Here is a 20,704-nt window from a genome sequence, read left to right as displayed (position 1 = left end):
ATTCTTGGGCTCTAGAATTTATATATATTTTCGTCGTTTTTATAATATTTTGACGAGCGCAAATGTGGCAAATTCGCCTGTTTTAATTGACTTTTTGTCTCGGTCAAGTTAATATGTTGGTGTTGAAGTTGGAATGAGTGGAGACTAGAGAGATAACAGGTACTGACCCATAGATGGCGGTCGGTCAGTTTTTTTTTATCTCAAATAAATGTTGGGAAAATTTATTTCCTACCTTTTTTAAAAATAGCGACAAGCATGGGATAAATGTGGTTGATGTCCTTCCTCCTAGATGCCGCTGTTGTCCTCCGTTTTGGTCTCAGCTTAAGGCCTTTCCACGCATTTTTTTGTTTACAGGGCCGGACATGGCCTTGCAACATGTTTTGATTAAAAAGAAAAATAATTTGAAATTATTTCAAATTTAGGGACAATAAAAAATGCATATTTTTAATGCTAGCACGTAACAAATTGTATTAATGTGGAATAAAACAATCTTGTCCTACTATCTTGGATTCAATTTTGTTGAGAAATCCCAATATTCCCTTAAAGTTTTGTGGTTTTCCGCAATATAATATTTTTGTGAAAAAATTATTGATTAACAAAACCAATTGTTCATGTTTAAAAAGTATATTTGTCATAATAAGTCTATATTACAGAGATACATTTTTCCAGTTTTCTTGAAGTTGTGCAACCTTTCTTATTGAGCCATGGGCAACACATTGTAAAATTTTGGCATAAACTGTATTGCTCTATTAGATTCAATCTTGGAATAACCCCAAAATTCCATTCTTGTTTCGCGGATTTTCCCCAATATAAGAATTTTGTTAAAAAAATAAACATTAACAAAATCAACTGTTGCATATATAAAAGTCTATTTGACACTAAAGGATTCCAGCACAGAGTTGAACTTTCTTAGATTCTTCGAAGTTGACCAACATTTCTTAAGGTACGGTCACACTGGGCAAATATTTGATCGAAATTTTTTTTCCCATATTTGACTGAACTAATGTGAAATTCATACAGAGTTGATTCGATGTTCACATTACAGTCAAATATTTGACAGATTTTGTTTGTTCAAGCAGTCACCAAACAGCGTCAAACAGTGCTATGGGAAAACATGTTTGACACATGTTCACATTCGTAAAATATATTTTCCCATTAAATTGTTCGATCAAACTGTGAGGAAACATAAGTTTATTTGGCCGAGAAAAATAGACAGAGAGAGTGAATGAGAGACATAAAGAAAATATAGTTTCGGGTATAATTATTTGGAGAAGGGAAGCAAAAGACCAGCTGTTGTGAAATAAATTCCTTGTCAGAACAATTTTTTTTGCATTTTTGTTTGTATCATGGTAGAAGAATACAGGTAGTCACATCGACATAGCTGCTGGGACAATGAACTGTCAAAACAATTTTGGAATTGAAAATAATGAATAAAATATTATTTAAATTTGTAAAAATTGTTGAAAAATATATATCATTGCAACCTCCGATTTTTCGCCGTATAGGAAAATAAATCTACTTATTTTTATAAAAACATTTCAAAATTTTTGACATATCATTGTTTCAAGCGTTGATGCATCTACCTATATCCTGTTCGAGAACCTGCAAGAATCTACTAGTTTCGCAATTTTCTTCGATATAATAAAGGGAAAATCGGTTATCGTAGTAAAAACACTTACATTCTCGCAGTTCTGGAACAGACCAAATATAAACATTTTTACTAAACATTCAAATTCAGTTAATTCAAAAATATCAAATAAACAAAGCCACTTATTGTATTCCTTTGTTTTTCTATTCATTAAACATCATGCTACAAATGCTCCTGTTCTTAAAGCAAAATGTTGCCCAATGTTTTAAACTGATATTTTCCCTTGTTTATCCTTACAAAACATTTGCACCGTCAAATAAATGTTTGACCAAAAAATAGGAAAATAATTGATCATATATGTTCACATTATGGACACATTGGTCAAATGTTTGTTTTCCAGCAAATAATTTTGTTTTCCCAAAATCAGCTGTTTTTGTATTTACCGTCAAATAATATTTGGTGGTGAGATTGTGACAAAGAAATATTTCACATTTTTCGTCAAATATTTGCCCAATGTGACCTTACCTTTAGTGTAGAAATACATAAAGCGCATATTTGACCGGCTGAAGTCATCGGCTGGCTTCTTTGTAGATGAACAAAGGAGTTTTAGGTTGACTTAGTTCGACGGCGGTTGTCGCCGTCTAAATATTTAAAATAGTGCGCTTTTCATTCTCCTATCTTTGGAGCATGGTAGAAGAATACAGGTAGATGCATCAACGCTTGGAAACATTGATATGTGAAATAATCATAAATGTTTTTTCAAATATAACTAGATTTTTGTATGTTTTCTTATACGACGCCATTCGGAATTTATTATAATTTGCGTTTTTCAACAATTTTGACAAATTTAAATAATTTTTCATTCAACATATTCAATTCCAAACTTGGTTTGTCAGTTCACTGTAGCAGCAGCTGTGTCGATGCGTCTACCTATATTCTTCTACCATGCTTTGGAGTTAGCACACACGATTGTACAATGAATGGTACGTTTAGACTATAGATGATTAACTCACAGGGTTTAATATATTCGGCGGGTTAACCAATGGTAGAAAAATACAGGTAGATGCAGCAACGCTTGGTATTTCAAAAAATTTAAAATGTTATGTCAAAAATAAGTAGATTTTTTATATGTATTCTTATACGATGCAAATCAGAGTTTGTTATGATATGTATTTTTCAACAATTTTTACAAATTTCAATAATTCTGTTGTTGCAAAATGGCCAGGCTTAATCCTTTTATTGTTTTTTATTTTTTTTATAAAATGTTTACCAGGTGGTAAAGCAGGGAATACCCACGTTTCGGAAAGAGCCACCAATTCTTATCCGTTGTTTTTTTTTTTCTGAAATATTGTCCCCAGAAGTTATTTTAAATATAGCTTCTATGGCAAAAAAAAAACTTTTTTACCCAAATGCCGAGTAAGCTCAATAGAAGAAGAACCAAATAATTTTTAATTTAACATTTTTAATTCCAAAATTGGTTTGACAATTTATTGTCCCAGCAGCTGTGATGTGACCACCTGTATTTTTCTACACACGGTTTACCCATGGTAGAAAAATACAGGTAGTAGGACATAGCTAAATAGACATAGAATTTTATGCTGATTAAGAATATATCTACTTTGTGGATTCTAAAATGTATATTTCGAAGTGACAAACTTAATATACCCTCCATACTATTGTGGAGGGTATAAAAGGATAAGGAACTTACTTTTCTAAAATTGTGACGGTTCGGCAATTTGCCTTGACCTGATCCACACCTGCATTTGTTTCAGAAATACGACAAATTTACTGTGAGTACCTATGTTTTAGTCAGTTTTGAATGTCTTACTATTTTTCTTATATTTTAGATTACGAATTCTGTCATCTGTTTACAAATGTAATGGTTGGTCAGCCTCGCTGCATTCTAGGTCTTACAACACTGTCCGCTGTCATTGATAAAATTCTCACATCCGATACTCAACTTACCCCCATAGATGCTGACCTTTGTCAACTAAGTCTTAAATCGAAGTGTTTTTTAGAAAATGTATTAAACATTTTTCAATTAAATCTTACATTTAGTTCCAATCACAATAGTTTTTTTTTTTTTGACGTTTTTATATGGAGGCTTCCAGTGACCACCAGTGGAATATCAGAAAATTGGAAAATTTGTTCTGCCAAAAACTGACTTGGAGAACATTTTATATTCCAAAATACTCGTAAGGGCTCCCACTTTTTTTGGCATTCACAGTTTTTTGGACGTTTTTATATGAAGGCTTCCAGAGCCAGATTCCCGTCCTGACCTCCAGTGCAATATGAGAAAATTCGAAATTTTTTTCCACCAAAAAATGACTTGGAGAACATTTTATATGCCAAAATACTCGTAAGGGCTTCGACTTTCATTTGGCATTCACAGTTTTTTGGACGTTTGTATATGGAGGCTTCCAGAGCCAGATTCCCGTCCTGACCACCAGCGGAATAAGAGAAAATTGGAAAATTTGTTCTACCAAAAACTGACTTGGAGAACATTTTATATGCCAAAATACTCGTAAGGGCTTCGACTTTCATTTGGAATTCACAGTTTTTTGGACGTTTTTATATGGAGGCTTCCAGAGGCACATTTCCGTCCTGATCACCACTGGAATATGAGCAAATTGGAAAATTTGTTCTACCAAAAACTGACTTGGAGAACATTTTATATGCCAAATTACTCGTAAGGGCTTCGAATTTCATTTGGCATTCACAGGTTTTTGGACGTTTTTATATGGAGGCATTCACAGTTTTTTGGACGTTTTTATATGGAGGCTTCCAGAGGCACATTTCCGTCCTGACCACCAGTGGAATATGAGAAAATTGGAAAATTTTTTCTACCAAAAACTGACTTGGAGAACATTTTATATGCCAAATTACTCGTAAGGGCTCCCACTTTCATTTGGCATTCACAGTTTTTTGGACGTTTTTATATGGAGGCTTCCAGAGCCAGATTCCCGTCCTGACCACCATTGGAATAACAGAAAATTGGAACATTTGTTCTACCAAAAACTGACTTTTATATGCCAAAATACTCGTAAGGGCTTCCACTTTTATTTGGCATTCACAGTTTTTGGACGTTTTTATATGGAGGCTTCCAGAGCCAGATTCCCGTCCTGTCCACCAGTGGAATATGAGAAAATTGGAAAATTTGTTCTACCAAAAACTGACTTGGAGAACATTTTATATGCCAAAATGCTCGTAAGGGCTACCACTTTCATTTGGCATTCACAGTTTTTTGGACGTTTTTATATGGAGGCTTCCAGAGGCAGATTACCGTCCAGACCACCAGTGAAATATCAGAATTTGAAAATGTTGTTGTATCATAAACTGATTTGTGATGTTATGCATGGAATTAATAACTGGGTTATAAGAATTCGTTATCGAACAAAATTTGTTTATTTCATGGACTTTTTCATTCATAATTTTATAAATTAATTTTGTTTTCAAAACGGTTCCAGTTTTTTTCTCTGACGCACAGTTGAAAAAAAGTGTTAAATGTGAAATTTCGATGTTTTGAGTCACCCTGTAGTTTTGGTGAAAGTCGATGTTATCGATAGTTAGCAACGTTGCTAACTTCACGCAGGTTCGCAACATTGCTTACTATCGATTTTCACCAAAACTACAAGGTGACTCAGAATATCAAAATTTTGCATTCCATCTTTTTCTTCCAACTGTGCGACAGAAAAAATCTTTTCAACGATTTCAAACAAATTCAAAACAAGTAAAAAAACATTAAGTTCGGCCGGACCAAACTTTTAATACCCTCCACCTTAGGGTAAAAGAAACATTAGAAGAAATATGGCAAAAACCATTAAAATGCCGAATATCGGGAGGTACCGTTATATGGGGGGTATACCAAAACGTGGACCTATAATTACAATGTTTCGCCACACAAACTAGGACCCACTATGACCCACAAATACCAATTTTTAGACAAATCAGTAAAAAAATGTGGCAAAAACCACCAAAAAACCGAATATCGGGAGGTACCGTTATATAGGGGCTATACGAAATCATGGACCCATACATTCAACGTTTCGCCACCGAAGCTGGAACCAATTATGGCCAACAAATACCAATTTTCAGACAAATCCGTGAAAAAATGTGGCAAAATTCATCAAATTACCGAATATCGGGAGGTACCGTTATATGGGGGCTATACCTAACATGACCATACGTCCCGCTTTGGGCGGGACAGTCCCGCTTTGAGGTTATCTGTCCCGCTGTCCCCAGCGAGAGCAAAAATGTCCCGCTTTCGAAAATACTGGATATTGATATTGATGAAAAATACATGAGTTATTTTTTTCCTCGTGAACATATAATTTATTTGCATAGTATTTTTCAAGCAACATTAACATTAAAATTAACTCGAAAGATTTTGTAATGCTAATGCTGGAGTTAATGTCGACGTCGTCGACGCCGTCAAATGTCAAAAAAATTGAATCGTATGAAATTTTATGAGAGCAGTTAATCTTAACGCCGTAAGAAATTCGACGCCGAAAAAGTTCAATCTGTTTCAACTTTTTCGGCGTCGTCGACTGCGTTGACATTAACTTCAGCATAACAAGGGAAATCACCAAATTAAAAATGCTTATAAAAACAGAAAAAGTTTCTGTCACTCTGTCAGTACCCTAAGCATAGACGCTCTAAATTGTTCTGGTATATTTTCATCGCGGAGTCGGAGAAGGCGAGCAAAGTCAAACAATTTATTTTCAATGTTAGTGATTGTAACATTACAATAATGCCTAAACGCAAGTGTACTTTTAACATTTCTTTGCAAAATAAGTATCCATTTATAAAACAAAGAAGTGGTGAATCAGACGTTACGTGTGAAAAATGTCGTACTGATTTTAGTGTTGGACATGGTGGTGCCAGTGATATTGAGAAGCATTTAAAATCGGAAAAACACAAGCTTTCTGATCAAGCTGCCGCTTCAAGCTCGTCAATGCTTTCTTTTTTTAAAAGAACAAATTTGGCGACTTCCAAAGACTTGGATATAGCTGCAGCGTAGGGTGCGTGGGCGTACCACACAGTGCAAGAAAACCACAGTTTTCGTTCGAATGACTGTGCTTCAAATCTAATACAAACATGTTTTGAGCAAAAATTTAGATGTGCCCGTACAAAATCACAAGCTATAGTTGTAAATGTGCTGGCACCTATGGCGATGGACGAATTGAAAGAACACCTTCACGAAGCCCACTGCATATCTTTATTAACCGATGCTTCCAATCATTGCTCAATAAAATTGTTCCCTGTTTTAGTTCGCTATTTGTACCATACGAAGGCGTGAGAGTCAGGATTTTAGAGTTTCAAAAGCAGCCAGGCGAATCATCTGATATAATTGTGGATTATTTGAAAGAAGTATTATCTTGCAATGATTTGAATAAGAAAATTGTGGCATTTTGTGCAGACAATACAAACTGCAATTTCGGAGGAAAGAATAGAAAAGGGATAAATAATGTTTACGCCAAATTGAACCTATCCGTCGGAAGGCAGCTCATTGGGATTGGGTGTGGAGCCCATATAATTCATAATGCTATCAAAACAGCCGCAGATTGTCTCCCTGTTGACTTCGAATGCATCATTGTGAAAATTTATTCATTCTTCTACATCTACAGCATTCGGGTAGAAGTTCTGAAAGAGTTCTGTGATTCCACCGACACAGAGTATCAGAAACTGTTGGGCTACAGTAAAACAAGGTGGCTTGCTTTAATGCCGGTGCTTGAGAGAATTTTAAAAATGTTTCAGCCTTTGAAAACCTATTTTCTGAGCATAGATAAATGCCCTACTATTTTAAAAACGTTTTTCGAAAATCCCAGCTCTGAATTGTGGTTATATTTTTTGCACGCACAGACAACGATTTTTCATCAAGCCGTGTTGAAAATCGAGGGACAAAACGTGTCCGCAATAGAGTCTGCGAATGAAATTAATCGTCTCCGAGATAACTTAGAACTTAAAGAGAATTCGATTTTCCTTCCTCATTCCGTCCTCAATCTACTGGTAAAATTACAAAAAACTGACGTTGCTGTTGATGAGCAGAATGTGAAAACTGCGGCAGCGGATTTTTATAAGACAAGTAAAGAATACTTGGAACAGTGGTGCCAATTCAATGCACAACTAGCAGTATTTGAATGGTCAAATTTGAGAAAAGTCCCTACTTGGGAAGACGTACAGAATGTGACGGATTTGCTGATCACACAAAGATTTCTTAGCAGTAGCCAAGATAAGGAGGTGTTCGATGAGTTTTCGCTTATTTCCAGTTACGTCACAGTTGAAAAAATCAAAAGCTGGAACGATGAGAATGTTGCTACTGAAGACCGTTGGGTGGAGCTGTTTAAACACTTCCGTGCTAATAATCTCAACTGCACAAACTTTCGCACAATTATTGAGTATGTTTTATGTATGCCTGGAAGTAACGCACCTGTCGAAAGAGTTTTTTCCCTAATGAATAAAATATGGACAAGTGAAAAAACGCAGTTAAGTGTGACAGTTTTAAAAGCTATTTTAATTACTAAGACTAACATCAACAAACAATGTAATCAGCTCCATTCCTACTTGAAAACTAGACCCGATATTTTAAAACTAATTTGCTCTGCTGACAAATATAAAACAAATACTTAGACATAAGATTAATTTCATAAATTAGATTTATACGTATTCTCTCCGTTTTTGAATAAAATTTGTTTTTAAATGCATATTTTTTTTTGTACAAAATTCCGCAGGCGTCCCGCTCTGACGAAAAATATAAATGGTCACATTAGCTATACCAAATCATGGACCCGTGCATGCAATGTTTCGCCACCGGAGCCGGAACCCATTATGACCAACAAATACCAATTTTCAGACAAATCCGTGAAATAATGTTGGAAAAATCATCAAATTACCGAATATCGGGAGGTACCGTTATATGGGGGCTATACCAAATCATGGACCCATACATGCAATGTTTCACCACCGGAGCTAGAAACCATTATGACCCACAAATACCAATTTTTAGACAAAATCCATGAAAAAATGTGGCAAAAAAAAACTAAAATACCGAATATCGGGAGGTACCTTTATATGGGGCTATACCAAAACGTGGACCGATATATCTCATTTTCAAAACCAACCATCCTAGACACAATGCAAATAGCTCTGCTAAATTTTGGCATCATGACATGATTTCAAAAGCGAAGTCTTCCAAAATGGATTTGGTCATAAGGGGGCATCTAACATGTTGTAGTGTTGTGGGGTATCACATGGTCGGCCCCGCACGTCTATAGCCTTTGTTTACTTGTTATTTTCTAGTTTTTAGTTTTTTACCCTGGCCTTCGTTTACGTTGTGTTAAGCCTTCATTTACGTTGTGTTGCAGTTTCTGTTTTATTTGTGTTTGTATTTTATACCCTCCACCTTGGAAAGGAGGGTATATTAACTTTGTCATTCCGTTTGTAACATCCTTAAATATTCGTCGTAGACCCCATAAAGTATATAAATACATAATCAGCATAAAATTCTAAGTCGATTTAAAGATGTCCGTCTGTCTGTCTGCTGAAATCACGATACAGCCAACATTATTTGACGTAGACGTAACCAAAATTTAGCAGAGCAATTTGTATTGTGTCTAGGATGGTTGGTATTGATAATGAGATATATCGGTCCACTTTTAGGTATAGTCCCCATATAACGTAACCTCCCGATATTCGGTAATTTGATGATTTATGCCACATTTTTTCACGGATTTGTCTGAAAATTGGTATTTGTAGGTCATAATGAGTCCTAGTTTGTGTGGCAAAACATGGCATGTATAGGTCCACGCTTTGGTATAGCCCCCATATAAAGGTACCTCCCGATATTCGGAATATTGATTATTTTTGCCACATTTTTTCACGGATTAGTCTAAAAATTGGTATTTGTTGGTTATTATAGGTTCCAGCTCCGGTGGCGAAACATTGCATGTATGGGCCCACGATTTGGTATAGCCCCCATATAACGGTACCTCATAATATTCGGTAGTTTGATGGTTTTTGCCGCATTTTTTCACCGATTTGTCTAAAAATTGGTATTTGTAGGTCATAATGAGTCCTACTTCGTGTGGCGAAACATTGTCATTATAGGTCCACGTTTTGGTATAGTCCCCATATAACGGTAACTCCCGATAATGGGTATTTTAATGATTTTTGACACATTTTTTCACGAATTTTTCTGAAAATTGGTAGTTGTAGGTCATAATGGGTCCCAGTTCGTGTAGGGCCACGTTTTGGTATAGTCCCCATATAACGGTACCTCCTGATTATCGGCATTTTAATGGTTTTTGCCACATTTCTTCGCGGATTTGTCCAGAAATTGATATTTATTGGTCTTAATGGGTTCTAGTTCGTGTGGCGAAACACTGTATGTATAGGTCCACGTTTTTGTATAGCCTCATATAGCCGTATTTCCCGATATTCGGTATTTTGATGATTTTTGGCACATTTTCCCACGAATCTGTCTAAAAATTGGTATATGTGGATCATAATGGGCTCTAATGTTTCCTTTGCCCTAAAGTGGAGGCTATTAAAATTTTGGCCCAGACGAAGTTAATGTTTTTTTACTTGTTTTATTTTAATTTTTAAATCGGTGGTTCTGTCGCACATTTAAAAAACCGGATTAAATGTGAAATTACTATATTGCTCAACTTCAAGAAACTAGGACAAATTCAAAGCATTGGTCTTTTTCTTAATTTTGTTGTGGTTATTTCATAAAATTGAATCTGAGACAGTAGACCAATATGGTTCTATCCGAAAATTTTACCATTTGTTACCCATTAACGTAGAAAATATTCATTTCTCTTGCAGTTGAATTTCAAATAATTTAATTTTTTATTCAAGAAAAACACAACAGACTGTGTACAGGGCAGTGTGAAAAATTTTTTTGCGCAATAATAGAAAAGTTTGCTATTAAGGAACAGCGTTTCCTAAAATTGCAAAACTTAGAATACTTTATGTATAAATGCAGTGTGGTTTAAATTTGAAAGAGATGTTGCTTTTTCCAAGATTTTCTAGCGATTGCTTGAGGTGTTCAGAGATTTGCACCTACAGCTACCAACTACACATTCTGGAGAATAATCGGCTCAATTACGGTTGTCGTTACTATAGTCGTCGTCGCTTCGATTCAAAAATAGTATTATGGTAAGGCATAGAAGCGACATTGACAGTTTAAAATAAAAGTTGGCTACAATTAAAAAAACGTTGGCAACAATCCCTTGTTATTGACAAAAAAAGATATTTTTTTTTATTTTGAATTCTAATTTCGACTCTTTCGGAAAAATAAAAAATATAGTGAAAAAAATGAAGATTATAAATGCGTTACATATCTTAAGTTCAAGTGAGGATGAAGAGAAGAATGTATTAGTAGTGCAGCGGCGAGTGTTAAGGCAGCCAACATAACATATTTGTATTGCCTGGCTCTTGATTGTGTTGTTCCAAAAGTTTACGCCGCTCTTTCAAGAGTTCAATAGTTTCTACTTTCCTTGATGACTTTTTACTATTGTTTTTTTCTGGGCGATCGAGAAGCTTCAATAGTAGGTTACATCAGTCTCGTCATCAGCATTGTCCATTTGCTCATTTTCATGAATAGACGTTTGTCTATTACACTTATGTTTTCCTTATTTTCTATTCCTAGTGCACGACCTGGTGGATTCAATAACTTTTGAAACTGTATTATATTCGCGACAGACTCAAAAGGCGACAAAGATATTTGCTTAAAAATGCCACCTCCATTGCTGCTGGTTTCACCCTTGTTGTGCACAAGTTTCTTTTTAGTTTTAAATTTTTCCAAACCTAGAAGAATTTTAGAAAATTTAATTTTGTTTTAATTAATTTTTAATTTTGTACAATGGATTCCCAATCTGAATTAATTTGCTGGAACATTGCTTTTGGTAAATCCTTTTGCCAAACATGGTTTTTTTCCAATTCGGAAACCAAAATTTCAAATAGTTTTTCCATGATAACCATAATAGGGCCGAATATGGATCTTTTAAGAACTGTTCTTTTCGTTTTAAATTTAATAATCCATATTCATAAAATGTTCATTTTATACCCTCCACCATACTATGGAGGGTATATTAAGTTTGTCATTCCGTTTGTAACTCCTAGAAATACTCTTGTCAGACCCAACAAAGTATATATATTCTTGATCAGCGTAAAATTCTAAGTCGATTTAACGATGTCCGCCTGTCTGTCTGTTGTAATCACGCCATCTTTCGAACGAATTGAAATAGAAGGCTAAAGTTTTGCAGACATGTTTATTTTTTCAGTAGGCAGGTTATGTTCGTAAATGGGCCAGGTAGGTCCACATTTTCATATAGCCCCCATATAACGGTACCTCTCTATATTCGGTATGTTGATGATTTTAGCGATATTATTCACCGGAATTGTTTCAAATTTGGCATTAAAAGTTTGAAATGGAGACTACAGCCTAAGACAGAAAATTGTCTGTGCAGGTCCACGTCTTCGTTAGCCCCCATATAACGGCACCTCCCTATATTCGGTATTTTAGTGATTTTAGCGTCATTTTCAACGAAATTGTTGCAAATTACGCATTTAGAGTTTGTAATGGAAACTAAAGTCTGTGACCGAAAATTGTCTATGCTGGTCCAGGTCTTCGCAAAACTCCGATATAACGGTATATCCCTATGTACGATATTTTGATGATTTTTGCTACATTATTAACCGTTTATTTCATATTCCGAATTTGGTAATGACTTATGACGAACAATGCCTATGTAGATCCACGTCGTATAGACACCAATATAACGGCTATATTCGGTATTTTTAAAATTTTAACAGAATATGTTAGGGATTTTATATCCATATTCGTTCCAAATGGCGGAGGGTATTTAAAGTTCTTGCTTTGCTGGATAAGTTCACCCGTACTACGTATCTCGTTCACGGGGGTGACCTGGCTGACCTGACCTGCCCTTCCAATTATATTGCTAACGGTCAACCTCTTTGCTCTTTAGTTCTTTGAGTGATACTACAGAGGGAGAGAGAGAATACTCTAGGGGTCTCAAGTACGGTTAATGTCCGTGAGGGCCCAGAAGATACGGACTGTTCCTACGCAATAGTTTAACCCTAAAATACCGAGAACCCAAGGAATACGAACTCTTCATGGATTAAACCTAAAATACCGAAAACCCAAGGGATACGAACTATTCAAGAGTTTTGTCTAAAATACCGAGAACCTAAGTGTTGCGGGGCAGTGTAAATATAAAGAAGGAAATAAAACACAGGAAAATTAATATTTTTAAAATTAAAAATTGGCGGTTTTATTGATGATTTATATTAGTCGAATAAACCAATATATAATTTACTTTGTTGGACAATTGGTGTTGCTGCGTTGTTGTTAGGACGAAGATCCGAAAACAAGTAGCTAAAAAGTAGCGAACAAGCCTAGATTTGTTACAACAAAACAAATCTTAACTTATAATAAATTGAAAATACAATTATAATAAATATGAGGCGTAACCGTCAATTTTGAGCATAAAAATTCATTTTTATTTATTTTTCTTAATTTTTTCAAAAAACAATTGATGGTTGTATAACCATCGAGACAATAGAAGATTGCCTCCAATAATCAGCTTGGCGATAGAGACAGATGTTGGCTGATCATCTCTGGCGATCCTACAGTGGACAAGGACCCGATATCACCCAACCAAAAATGGTTAATTGAGCCCAGGGGAACCCGGGACTCGAATAAGTCTGTGACTTTATTACCTTCGGGTACACGTCAGGCCCAAGAATGAGCCCCACGTGAGCGGACTTATGGAATTCGGGATCTGCCAATTGTATCCCGGCATAATGGTCCTTGAAATAGTCGGGGGCTGATTGCGACGGCGTGACCATATGCCTCAAGGACATACTTCTGGCGGAAACGCGCAGAAGTTGGGACGAATCATGAAATGATTGCAAAGTAAGTTGGCAATAAAGCTCTTGGCCAACGTTCAGAGAATTGAGTTGAAGCTTACTAGCCAGCGTTGAGCATATACGGCTATGTCCAGCACAGGGGTCCAACAGCGCTCTGACTTGTACTTTTCTATCCGGAAGGATAATATTAACCACCATTGTCGGCCCCAGCGTAACAATGGGCTGGATGGACTGTATAGTCGGAACAACAAAGCTCGACGGCTTGGACGATACAAGGGGGAGCGGACAAACTTAGTTTAGAGGACTTCTTTGGAACGGACTTTTTCGAAGTGGGTATATGCGACGAGGTGGATGGACGAGACGTGGAATCTTTTTTACCCGAAGGTCGGACTTTTCCTTTGGATAGGGGCTTTTTGCCGAGGTGAAGAAGTGTATGGTGGTCGCCTTTACACTTCTGACAACGATGTGGACTCAAACATTTTCGGAGGGTGACCTGCCGAAACAATTGGAACAGAAATTCTCCTGAAGCACAAATCGAATTCTTTTTTCGCAGGTCAATTTAAGAAATTTGGGACATTCCCGAAGGACGTGCCTCTGTGTGCACAAAACACATCTAGGTCCTTGTTGTCGAATGGATCTGGCCACTGTGCTTTTGCCTTGAGGAGTTTCGGCGGAAGTGGAAGGTTTAGTCTCCCGTATAGGAGCAACCTCTCCGCCTGTAGTAGCCACATCTGTCGATTGAAGTTCGTGTACGACGGGTGCAAGCTCCCGTAGAGGAGACGCCGTACCGACGGTCCAGGCAGAGACTTGGTGAGATGCAGACCTCGCTGGTGCAATCTCCCGTAGAGGAGCAGCGGTGTCTGCACCTGCGGTCGAAAGACCACTGGTTGAGCCCAGGACCACCTGAGGGGTATCTTCTGCCGTTTGGGACGAAGATCCCGGATTAGGTGCAAGCTCTGCGGTGCTATTCTCCTGTAGAGGAGACGCAGAAACTTTTAGATCGGCCGTAGAGCCGTTTGATTTGGCAGTGCCGGTGCAGGTTCCCGGCAGCATTGCTAACCCCCCGTATGTCGGAGTCTTGGGAGCCCAGAGCCCATGTGACTCAAATTTTCCATCTTTGAAAAAAGTGCAGATGGCATGGTAGAGAGGTGAAAATTTTAATCGTCGTCGGTCAAAATGACCATCTTAACTACAGGTCGTCTTACGATACCGTTTTCCGTTTTTATATCAGCGACGCGAACGTGACCGTCAATTCCCGGATAAACTTTGACAACGCGACTTAATTTCCACGCTGTGGGAGGTAAATGTTCCTGTCGAAGGACTACTAAATCGTCCGCATGAATATCTCGTTGCGGAAATTTCCACTTGTAACGATGGTGCAGGCTCTTTAAATATTCTTCTTACCACCGAAGGCAGAATTGTTGTGAGAGCGCTTTTAATTTTCTATACCGGTTAACGATATCCAATTGAGATTCATTTATTATGGGCTCCGGAGGAGCGAGGATCGGAGATCCTATAAGGAAATGCCCAGGTGTAAGGGCTACCGTAGTGTCAAGACTATCATTCATGGGACAGAGCGGACGAGAATTTAAGCATGCCTCAATTCTTGTTAGCAATGTAGAAAACTCTTCAAACGTATATTTGAAATTATAGCGAATTTCATTTAATGCTTGCTTAAATTCCCGTTTTATCTCTCGAGATGCACCAACGAAGTTAGTGCCGTTATCCGAGAAGATAGTCTTTGGACATCCACGACGAGATATAAATCTATTAAATGCAGCCAGGAAGGTGGTGGTAGATAAATCCGAGGCTAGCTCTATATGTATTGCTTTCGTAGAGAAGCACACGAAGACACATACATACCCCTTTGTAATTTTACAACATCTACCTATAAAGGATTTAACGACGAATGGGCCAGCGAAATCGATACCTGTAGAAGTGAAAGGCCTAACCAAAACCGTTCTTTCTGGAGGCAGACATGCCATAATTTGGGTACAAGTACGTTTCTTTGCTAAAACGCACAATTTGCAATGTCTTATGGTTAACCTAATCAGTGAAGTAGCGCGAAGCATACGGAGCATTAATTGGTTTCCTCCATGGAGCGAATCTATATGAATTTGTTCCAACAACAGTCTTGCGAATTTACTATGATAAGGTAAGAGAATAGAATGCCGTTCAGAATAGGAGAGAGTCGGAGACTGCGATAGGTGTCCATTCAATCTCATTACCCCTTCTTTATCCAGAAATGGATTTAGAGATAAAATAGCACTTTTAGGATTAAGTGTTCGTTTATGAAGTAAGGCATAATATTCCTCTGAATAGTATGCCTTTTGAGCAAGCGCAGCAAGACGTAATTTTACTGCTAGGATCTCTGAATTGTTAGGAGCGGAACCCTCATAATGATGTTTACCTCTATGAAAAGAATGTGTATTGTGGAAAAATCGAAAATCTATTTAAAACATCATCATAGTCTTTGATAAAAGTGACATGACTTTTACCAGGACGAAGTTCGACCTCAGTGTCAACAGAAACATTTTGAATTTCCCAGCTAGAACTATTAAGGCTTAGCCAATGAGGACCGTGCCACCAAATTTGAGAAGAGGCCAACTCCGAAGGAGAAAGCCCCCTGCTACCTAAATCAGCAGGATTGTCTTCAGATCGAACATGAAACCATTTATTTTGCACAACGTTCTCTTGAATGCGACATACCCTATTTGCAACGAAAGTAGACCATGTAGATAGAGTCGTACAATCGGTCCAACAAAGGATATTATTAAAAGATATGTCAATTTCACTCAAAATACCCTTGACAAGTTCTGATGCTAATACAGCATCGCAAAATTCTAAGCGAGGTAGGGAAATGGACTTAAGCGGAGCTACTTTTGTTTTGCAAGTCAGCAAATTTGTGAAAATTTTCCCATTTGAAGCAACGACACGAATGTACGCTACCCCCGCGTAGGCCTTTTCCGAGGCATCGGAAAAGACTTGAAGTTCGACATGACAAAGAGGTGAATATTGGACCCAACGAGGAATGGATATGGAATTAACACCCTGATAAGAAATCACAAATTTTTCCCATTCGCGTTCTTTCGAAGACGGAAGCGAATCGTCCCAACCAATGTTGTCTAGCCAAATACGCTGCATGATGATTTTTGCTACAACAATTACTGGTCCTAACCATTCTACTGGATCGAAGAGCTTAGCGATGGTTCCCGTTTAGTATATTTGCACCGATGTTCCAGCGCGTTTACACTGAAATAAAAATGGTGCAGCTGTGCATTCCAACGAATACCCAGCGGTTTTGAACTGCTAGCTTCTACGAAAGTTAGAAGCTGAGCATCGTAAAGATGATCTGAAGGATGTGGTTGTAAAATACTGGGATCATTGGCTGTCCATTTACGTAATTCAGACTTGGCGGAAGATAGAGCACCGATTAGTTGGTCTCTAGATTTGTGCGCTTTCTCCAAATCGTGATAGCCGGTTAAGACGTCATCTACGTACACGCACTTCCGAAAGATGTGTGCAGCTAATGGAAATTCATTTTCTGTGTCATCGGCCAATTGCAGTAAGGTCCGAATGGCAAGATATGGAGCATAATTTACTCCGAATGTTACGGTTTGAAGTTCAAAATCTTGAACCGGCTTGTTGGGAGAATCCCGAAAAACAATTCTTTGGAGGTGGGTGTGAGCAGGATCTACTTTAATTTGGCTGTACATTTGTGTTATGTCGCAGTTAAAAAACAAATTTTAAAAGTCTCCATCTTAGAATAAGGAGCACTAAATCCAACTGAAGGGTTGGGCCGGCATAAAGAATATCATTTAGACTATTTCCATTAGAAGTCTTGTTTGAGGCATTGAAAACCACACGCAATTTAGTTATTTGTTTATCCGGATTAATAACCGGATGGTGAGGTAGGTAGCAAACCGTAGAGCTTGCTGACGGAGTCGAAACCAGTCTCATGTGGTCTAATTCTAAATATTCCCGGACCACCCCATCGTAAATGGTTTTAATTTGTGGTTTTCTAATGAGGGAAGCCTCATTACGGAAAAATTGACATAAATAGTTGGTCCTGGAATGACCAAGCTGACCTGAGAATTCTGGTATAATGGGAAGTTTGACATTATATCTGCCATTTGAGTCCCGACACGTTGTACTTTTGTAATTTTCCTAACAAAACTTGTCCGAAGGAGACAGAATTGCGCGCTTTGGATGTTCTTCCAATTCCCAGAATCGAAGAAGTGTCTTGTTAAGATTATCTTCGGAATAATTTAATGTGGTAGTTAATACCGTTATGTTGGAAGAGGGAATTGGACCAGTAATGATCCAGCCAAAAACAGTATTTTGAGCCATTAATGACCCTAAAATGTTGGATTGAATTCCTCGAAGAAGAATTCTAGGATATAAATCAGCGCCTAGGAGTAGATCAACTGATCTAGATTCAAAGAAATTTCTATCAGCCAAACGGATATTTGGTAAACGGGAAATTAAGTCACCACCAAGTGAAAAAGATGGTAAATTGCCAGAAATAGCGGGAACCACTAATGCTGACAATTCCATGAATATTGATGTATCGATTGGAGAACCTATGCATAACGAACACAATTTGCTTGATGTAGTGGACAAAGTTTGGTTTATGCCAGAAATAGTAGCTTGTGTCGACGTAGTAGAAATACCAAGACGACGTTGTAAAGTTTCAGTAATGAAGGAAGCTTCAGAAGCTGGGTCAATTAAGGCACGAGCAGGATATGTTATACCTTGATGAATTAAATGAACCATTACTTCCTAAAATAACATTTTTTACCGCAGTTCTGTTTACTTACACATTTTTTGACCCCATGACCAATCGTAAGACAATTAATACAACAATTGAACCGTTTGAGTACCGAAAAGCGACCTTCTACTGATAATTTGTTGAATTCTGGACACGAACGCAAAGGATGAACAGATTTCGGACAAAGAACGCACACTCTACATGAAGGACCATGAGAAGAATTAACAGAAGGAGCTGTCTTCGTAAAATGAGCTCGCACCTTCTTTTTAGATTTTCTAGAGGAATCTATGCCACGAATATCTCGGAGACACGTAAGGGTTTGAATCCGTTCCATAAGGAAATGATCCAAATCCTTCCATGATGACAGTGCCGATTTGTTTTTGACCGTCTGTTCCCAGAATGAGACGGTGTTTTTTGGTAATCTTTGTATGCATAAAAAGACTAATATGGGATCCCAATCGTTCGTAGAAGCGTCGTAGATCGCCATAGCCGATATGCATCCATTGATTGCCCGCTGCAGATTTTTTAAACCCGTAGATGACTCATTGTCAAGAACCATACGGACATTCTCATATGCCTCCTTCAATGCTTGCCACGCTAAATCAAAACTTCTATGCGTCAAAGGGAACTTTGAAATAACATCTTTCGCTTCACCACTATTTTTTTCAACAAGTAACATAGTTTTTCAATGTTACTAAGGCGGCTGTTGTTGATATAAACCGCCGAAAAAAGATCTCTGAATGTAGGCCTCGAATGAAAATCACCATTAAAAACATCAATATCGCAAGGCGGAAGATTTAAACTATGCATAACATTGTCATTTGAAGCGAAAACTTCAATTGACCTTCCCGTTTGTTGTGAAACACCAGACAATGAGAGAATATCATCAGGATGGGTGACAGCTCTTCTAGGAGTACTAGAAAAGTTGGAATTCATATTCGATGGAGGATTGGTCTGGGATCAATGATCCGAGTTCGAACGAACCGATTGAAGTGAAGACGAATTGGAGGGCTTTTGCGAAGCACGAAGCTGATTCAATTTTCTATTGGTTGATGCAATTACGTTGACATATGCCTTAAATGCCGCATTATATTTACTTTGTGCTGATTCGAGGTCAGTTTTTTGGTCCTCGCCAGCAAGTTTAATAAATGTAAGGTATTTGTCATACGTATCTTTCACTTTATCCCATAGCGACTTAGCTTCAGAATGGAACTTCAAGAATGAAAATGTCTAGATCTTCATCTCGAAGAGCATTGAAGTTGCTTTCGAATTGAATGATAGCATCAGTTGATCTGATAAAATGATCAAGTGTAGAAAGTGACATCTTGAATAATAAGAAAAGTTTACTGGAAGAAAATCAAGTAAAACAGAAACAAAATGTTTGTAATTTTTGTAGAAATTTCAAAATTTCAAATAAATGATTTTATTTGTTAGCGAATACTAACAATTGCAACACCAAAACAAAGGATATTACTTTGTAAGCGGAGCTTTAAAAAGAAAACAATTGATGTAAATGAGAAGAAATATAAAATATTCTTTCTCTATGTAGTGAAAATCGTATATATTTTCACTGTGTATCGGATAATACACGTTGTTTTGTTTATATGTATCGAAGAATACTGAAAATTAAGTTATTGTATTGAATAATACACTAGAAAATTATTTACGAAAAGAAATAATTTAAAAACCAAGAATAAATTACCAAAATCGCAAAAAATCCGTAAATTTTTTATTTTTTCTTGAATTTATGACTAAATGTAGGGTGCACGGACTGTAAAATTCACGATACAAATCAAAATTGCAATCAAGAATTAATTAAAAACAGAAATAAATATTTAAAATGTTCAAAAAATTAAATAAAATATCGTTTTAATATATATAATAACGAATATTATTATTAAATGCAAAACGACCGAATGTAGGGTGTATTCAATAACGATATAATTAATTTCCAACAGAGCCGTTAAAACTTTTAAGAAAAATTGAAATTTTTAACAAAAAATTATTTTACAATTTTGGCCCGAACAGACCTAATCAACAATATTCACTTTTTGTAATGAACACTCCTATTACACGGTGTGGTGGTTACTGACTACCTAAAACAAGTCAGTCAACCACAAGCATACAGCACTGATATGTGATCGTAGTGTTGTTGTTATATTTACCACTATTATGTTGTTATTGTTATTTGAATTCTCTTTTGTGTTGAAAAACACAAAAGCACCAATCACAACAACAATGTAAATCACAGATCACTGCTTATTTATTTGCACCACACTTTTTATTTCGTTTTACGCGTATATCGTAAATACGAGCGAATATGTGCAAATGTAATATTCTTGAAGAGAATTATTGCACATAATGAGAAACCGGCACTGTTGGAAATTAAGAAAAGCAAATTACCAACGGACGGACACTTAAGCAAACGAAACGAACGACCGTAGCTAAGC

The 20,704-nt window shown here is 37.0% G+C and overlaps 1 long non-coding RNA gene across 1 annotated transcript; it reads left to right on the top strand.

Annotated features, from left to right (window-relative positions):
* Positions 1-3,004: 3,004 nt before the first annotated feature.
* Positions 3,005-3,652, top strand: LOC131802494 (uncharacterized). Its single transcript, XR_009342234.1, has 2 exons — positions 3,005-3,378; positions 3,436-3,652. It is a non-coding gene; the product is annotated as an uncharacterized LOC131802494 (long non-coding RNA).
* Positions 3,653-20,704: the final 17,052 nt, after the last annotated feature.

The sequence above is a fragment of the Musca domestica genome, unplaced genomic scaffold (genome assembly GCF_030504385.1).
Source record: "Musca domestica strain aabys unplaced genomic scaffold, Musca_domestica.polishedcontigs.V.1.1 21, whole genome shotgun sequence".
Taxonomy (NCBI): domain Eukaryota; kingdom Metazoa; phylum Arthropoda; class Insecta; order Diptera; family Muscidae; genus Musca; species Musca domestica.
This window is presented reverse-complemented; position numbering and strand designations above follow the sequence as displayed.